Source organism: Arachis ipaensis, chromosome B01 (assembly GCF_000816755.2).
Source record: "Arachis ipaensis cultivar K30076 chromosome B01, Araip1.1, whole genome shotgun sequence".
In the NCBI taxonomy this organism is placed as follows: domain Eukaryota; kingdom Viridiplantae; phylum Streptophyta; class Magnoliopsida; order Fabales; family Fabaceae; genus Arachis; species Arachis ipaensis.
The window spans coordinates 74,818,303-74,825,128 of NC_029785.2; the positions used below are offsets into that span (position 1 = coordinate 74,818,303).

At 37.7% G+C, this 6,826-nt stretch overlaps 1 long non-coding RNA gene across 1 annotated transcript in view; it reads right to left on the reverse strand.

Annotated features, from left to right (window-relative positions):
* LOC107631548 overlaps positions 799-6,826 on the reverse strand; it is an 8,017-nt gene continuing 1,989 nt past the window's right edge. Inside the window, exon 4 of the long non-coding RNA XR_001618581.2 lies at positions 799-845. This is a non-coding gene — a long non-coding RNA (uncharacterized LOC107631548). The remainder of the gene's footprint in view (positions 846-6,826) is intronic.

The following is a 6,826-nucleotide window of genomic DNA, read 5'->3' on the forward strand; positions in this document are numbered from 1 at the left end:
ATGACCACACAAAATTATAAGAATCGTAATTTTTATCGCTCTTACTATTTCAACTCTTCTTTTATTCTTCTTTTTTTTTCCTTTATGTATAATTTCTTTTATGTATAAATACACCCAAAATGAGAAAGTACGAAGGAGTGTTTCATTGATTGTTTGTTTGATGAATATATCTCAATTTAAGCATTCTACTACTGTGTATGAAAGTTGATCTGTAGCAATTCAAAATGGCCAATGTATTTTTTTTATAGTATTAGATAGAATAATATTTGTTAAAATGAATATTCCCATTGTAATAAATTTTTTTTTTCAATTACTATATTTTTATGTTAGTCGTGTAAATTCTTTAAAGGCACAAGATAATAAAATAGGTTGCCTTTAATATCATTAGAAGCTAAATTTAATGGTTCAAATAAGCACCACTAATTATGTTCAAAAAGTAATTTTATAATAATAATGTGATTTACATATTAATTTTTTCGAGTAAATTCATTTTAAAATGTAGAAATTAAACTCAATTACACTAAAATTTTAAAGGTAATACAGAATTTGAAAGCAAAATTAACATTCATTAAGGAAATAAATTTATTTATGGCTATTTCCTAATTATAAATAATAACAAGACTTATGAAATAGTATTAATATCATCATTCTTATTAATTAAATCATAATATTAGGTAGTTGATAGTTTTATAGGCGGAAATCTAAGAGGAGCAGCATACATAAGTTTCGTAAGCTGTAAGCTAAATACATATATACATATATACAAATAGAAAACCAAAATACACCCAAGGACTACTTCGCTTCCCAGGATCCAGACGCCTAGCAAGGAGCCTCTCGACCTGCATCTGAAAAACATAATCTAACACCAAACCATTTCTCCATTTCCTCCATCCCTCCATCATCCATAATGCAACAGAAACAAGCAACCAAACAAGGTCACGCACAAGTAATGAGCAGATAGTACAAATAGCAAGTATAACAGATAGCAGGTGATATATATCAATTAGGCATACCCAGAAAATGCATGGCAATCAATACAAACAAATGCATATGATGCATGCCTGTCCTATGGCTGATGGGGCCCATCTGTCGGTTATCCAGCCAACCCGACAAGTCCGAAAACCTTAGACTGTCCCCCGTCGCGCATCCCCAAGAGTCTATGCATAGAGTTCACATTAATATTTCATAAAATCACTCAATGGGGGCTATCCATACCCGGGAATTTATACGTGCCCGGTCACCCTTACGACGTAGGGTCAACAGAGTATCGAGATTCAACCTGGAACACGTGATGGCGAGCCACAGCTCTTACCCAGGGAACTCGTATCTCAGATAGCATTATTCATAAGCCATTTCATAGTCATAATCATTATTTAATCATTCATCAAGCCATGGCATACTAACTCCTTTTATTAACAACCTCCCTTTCACATTTTTCATCGTCATTCCCTTATAATTCATCTTGATTACCCTTTTCTGGGTCCTGACCAAACTTTTTATCAAACTCTTCTCATCCTTCTTAATATCGAATAATCTTAAAATCAACCCAACTCTAACATTAAATCAATCACATCACACGAGGATTGAACTTTAACTTCTCGAACTCATGACTATCACTAAGACATCCTCGACACTCTATTTTCTTTTCTGTTTCTAATATAGCAAATGAACTCGGAATTGCACAAACTTTATGTCCAGGCGTTCATATTGAAATAAGATTTCTAACAAACTAAATATCATAATTTTCTGATTTTTCTAGCCTCAGGAATAAAGGAAAAACCGTGACTGCTCTGCAGTGCATAAAACTAGAAAAACAGCAGCAGCATGTGGCATTCAAAATTCAATATAAAATCCAAGTTAAATCCAATGACTTTGAAAATTAATGTAGTTAAACTTTACTCATCCAGGTTTCTTTCTCAATTTGTTCTGAGTCAATACCATTTTTAATGAAAAAGTTACATTACCTGGAAATTAAGTAAAAATGAGACAAAATCTGTTTTAAAAACCAACAAGCTTAGTACCTTTCAATTGGAATAACTTTTATTACAAAACTCCAATTAAGCTAAATTTTGATTTGAGAACCCTTAGCTCATCCAGAAACAAGTGTGTCTTGGTTGCAACCCAATTTCTATTTAATTCTAAGAGTTACAAGCATTGGAAGTTGATGCATAGCTTGCTGAAATCTGTTTCTTTTCAGTTTTGACCACCAATATTCAAAAATTCACAGCTCCCAATCCTCAACTTTTAAAATTCTGAAATTTTAGAGAAATAAAGAAAGTTAATCAAATTTTATAACAAAATTGGTTTCGCTCCAAAACTCAACTCGTAGAAGTCGCAGCAAGACAAACAAGTTGCTGCCCTGTTTGATCTTTTCTGCTGCTGGACATATTTAACAACCTAACTTCAAAAATTTGCCATAAATTGTATATTTAACAAAAAGGTCCCAAATTTTTCAGTTTAGTTCTTTGTATTCCCAAGTTTAGCCCAAACTTAGTCTCATACAATTCCGATCATTACATAATTAGTTACAGCATGAGAAAATTGAGGAAGAAAGCATGGCTTCCTTACCTTACAATGTTATGGGCTTTGTAGAGCTCAACGCCGCGGTCGCGTGGCCGCAAACGGATCGTCAATCGGAGCTCAGAGCGAGAAGTTATGTGGATTTGAATGAAATCAAGGGTTTTGGAATCTTCAACATGTTCTTCCCCATTTTGGCTCTGCCCAGCGTGTTCTGCATGCTGAATGGAAATGAAATGAGCTTCAGCTCATTATATATAGTGAGTTGGTTGGGCCCACGGGCCCGGTTCGGGTCCGGTTCGACCGGTTCGGCTCGTTCGGCCCAATTTTGGGCCAAATTTTTCGAAAGTGATATCAAAATTCTCGTTTTGCCGAGCTCTATCCTATTTTGATATTAGTTTTGTATATTTAATTTTCCTATTGAAAATTCAATTTATTGACTAATTATATACCGATTTTAGCGGGATTTATATCCTACCCATCTAATTAGGAATTTTGTCCTCAAAATTCAGAGTGCGTTACCTGAATGGAGGTGTGGGTAGTCCTTCCGCATCTCTATCTCAAGCTCCTAGGTATATTCTTCAATACCAGCCCAACACCAAGCTACTTTCACTAAGAAAGTCTCTTTCCCGTGTAAACGCTTAATGCTGGTATCATCAATTCTAACGAGAGTTATTGGAAACGTCAGATCTTCTCTCACTTGAACTAATTCCGGCTTTAGGGCATGACTAGGATCAAAATTATATTTACGAAGCTGCGATATGTGAAACACGTCATGCAGGTTCGAACAATGTGGTAGTAAAGCGATCCTATACGCCACTTGTCCGATGTGATAGGCATTTAGCTTTTTAGTTTTTGATTGATCATCCGATTCTAGTTCATTGAAGTGATCTTCAGAAATAGGTATCCCCTTCCTTCCAACTTGAGAAGTCTTCTTCTTAGATCCACCTAACTCTTTTGTCGGCTTTCATAGTGAGAATTCTAACTTAGATTTGTGTAACTCTTCCTCTGTTGTTTCGGCTGTCAAATTCAGGAACTAAGACGTTTGATATTCCAGTTTTCGGTTAATTCAAAGCTGTTTAGCATACTGTGAAGTCTCACCTTCTTCCTGATGTATAGTCTCTTTGATATCCCCAATAAGTGGTTTACTCCGATGGGCAAAACAGGCTTGGTCGCTTGATCCACAGTTCCCTAACAGTATCACCTTTTGTCCTAGTCTTCGGTAACCTATTATGAAATCAATGGCTATTCCCTTTTATCTTTAATGTAGAACCTTCGACGGTTGTGGCATTTCAAACAGTTTCTGGTGGCCTTTCATTTCTTTCTCATACGTCAAACTTGCAATCACATAGATTTCCACCTCGTTCTTCATTTCTGTCTGCTCAAAATATCTTCTTTGATTCGTGGTAGGTTTTAGAAATCTCAAGGTAACTTCAAAAATTTTCTCCTGTAAGCTTCGAACAACAGTTTCTTATTTCAACTTCCGACCTCAACACATAACCCTCTCTTGGTGTCTTCTGGATTCAACCGGTTTCAGTACTCTTAGTAGCCCCTTATCACCGTTATTGCACTCCTCAAGTCTTTGACTTTACGATCTCTATTTCGATATTAAACATATAAATCTTTTCTTAGTTCCCTTTTGTTTGCCAGACTTCGACATCCTCGGTAGGTCTTTATCGTCCCCTTACGCTTCCTGCATTTCATCTTTGCTATGTTTTAAAACTGCAATAGATTTAGTTTGACTCCTTTAGCTATTCCCTTAATATCCAATTTAAAGTTCCAACTTATCTAGCCTTCCTTTCTCCGAAATTTATATCCAAGCATTTCCCCAAAAATTTCTTACTCAGGGCATCTGTTACCACTTCACGATGTTGTATTTACACGTATCCTAAACCCCTCTGGTAATGTATCGCACTAATTCTGAGTTGTTAAATAAGTTCGGGTATTCTAATTACTGGATTTGGGGTTAATCCTTCCCTTGGAGTTTGAAAGCTCTCTTCATATTCGGGTATCTATGTAACCGGTGTATTTCTAGCGCATTAAACTAATCATAGGCTTTGTGGTCGACAAGAATTTAAAGCTCTAAAACTCTTTTTGACGGCGCACGCTTACCTGCTTCATCTTCTGTATCCAAAAGTCATGCTCTTAAGGAATCAACATCTCCACAGTCACAACTATATTTTATACGTGATACTAATATAGGCTCGAGTTGATTTTCAAAAGGACATTAAGCTCGAAAAATGAATGAGCAATACAAACGGTGTTCATAATGAGTCAAAAAGGAAATTTTGTACACAGTTGATCAGGATTATAACGAAATGATGGAATGCACAAAGAGAGGAACCTAGGTGCATCTCAAGAAAAGAGTTCAAATTAGAGACCTTTGGTAGGAAGAACAGAGCATACAGAGTCAAAGAAGTCTCAGCTGATTCTGAAGAACATGGTTTGCGAATAGGGGCAACTCTAGTCATAGCGAGCATACAAGATTCAAGGATTACGCGCTTATACCAAGACAAGCTCAGACTCATCCTGGAAGAAATAATATTCATGCGCACAAGGAGTAAAGTTAGAAAGGTAGTCAAGCTATTTAGGAAGAGCTCCGGATCGAATGTCAATGTAGGTTTCAAAAGAAGGATTAGATCGAGTCGCGAAGGTTCGTTAGCACCCTCTCTCTGCATAAGATTTCCTACCGTTCTCTTCCTTCTTCTCCAGCATAACCGATGCTTCCCACAAAGAAATAGTTGGTTAGGTGATTCCCTCTTCTAGTACTCCCTTCCACTCAATCCTGAATTCTACCGGTTATAATGATGTCTTCACTTGTGGTGCAATTGAAGTTAATCCGGTTTCCGGTACTAAGCCTATCGCAAACTCGCTTTCTCTCTGGAATGGAAGTTTTGACACACCTTCAAGAATTGTCTTAGAAATTCTCTCGTATAGAGATTTGGTTTCATCTCCACTTACCTCTGAACAATTAACATCTAAAGGTTGTGTTCGCTCTACTCCTCTTCCTCAAAGTTTCACCGTCACTAAATTCCAAACAATAACTCCGCATAACCCTCAACACTCCTGATTCTTTAGATATGGTCCAACCTGCTTCCACTACGTCACTTAATCCTTAACCTTCAAAAGTCTAACCACCCTGATTCTACTGCATCATTCTGACTCTCATCCTTTAAGAACCTAGTCACTCATCTAAGTTAGTTAAGTATCGCTCCTTCTTAATAACTAGTAGTCTTCGACTAACCATCGGTTCGGACTCCGCGATCATCAAAACTTGTCGTGCTTCACAAATGGATCATACATATATTAATGATACGCAAGGTAGTTAAAAACTCAACTGCTAGCTTATGATTACCTCGGGTCTGAAGATCGGATTCGGCTGCATCCTGGCGTTTCTTGTGTGGACAGTCTCGAGCTATATGCCCCGACTTCTCGTACTTGTAACATACGCCTAATCCGGTCCTGCACGGTCTCTTTGGATGGTACTTCTTGCACCTTGGGCACCTTAAATCATCCAGTTGAGTACTAGTTTTCCCTTTAGCATTCGGATCCGGACGGTTATCGTTCCTTCAGTCATTGCTCCAGTGCTGAGAATGTGAAGCGACCAAGCGATTCTTTTTGAAAGTTTGGCTCCTCGGTGTAATCTTTCCCTTTTTCTTTGTGAAGGGTTCTCGATGATCACTTCTTGCTACCTCAGCCCTCCTTGAGCTTTCTCCTTTTGCCTGACCCACATTAACCTGCTCCAGATAACTCAGTGGTACCCCTATATTCGGAGCATTATGTCCACCTTCATATTCATTATCATCATTGTTGCCAGTTCCAGCTTGTGGTTACATTCCATCCATTACTCGGATGGTCGTGGCAGCAACAGTACCAATGGCAGCAGCAACACTCGTCATTGCGGTCACGATATTGGTCAAACTATCTGTTGGTATGGTTACCTCATTAGCTCTCCGTCCTTGATCCCGATTACGCTCACGACTGCGCCCACGAGATGCCATTTGGTTCCTGTTCACACCAAACAAGTGATATCAAGGTGATCAGTCTCAATATCTCTAGTTTAGTATTTCAAAGTCCCAAATGCATGCTCATGAGCATTCATGCCTCATATATCAGTTAGATACCCTAAATAGCATGTATAGACACCCAGAGTATGTCCAGAGGCATAATCAGTCCGTCCCTCAGGCTCTATAGGAACGAACTGCTCTGATACCATAATGTAACACCCTACTATACTTAATCTTATGCTTAAGTCATAAGACTGAGATAGTAAGGTATTACGACCTCTAAAAATAGTAATATATATATA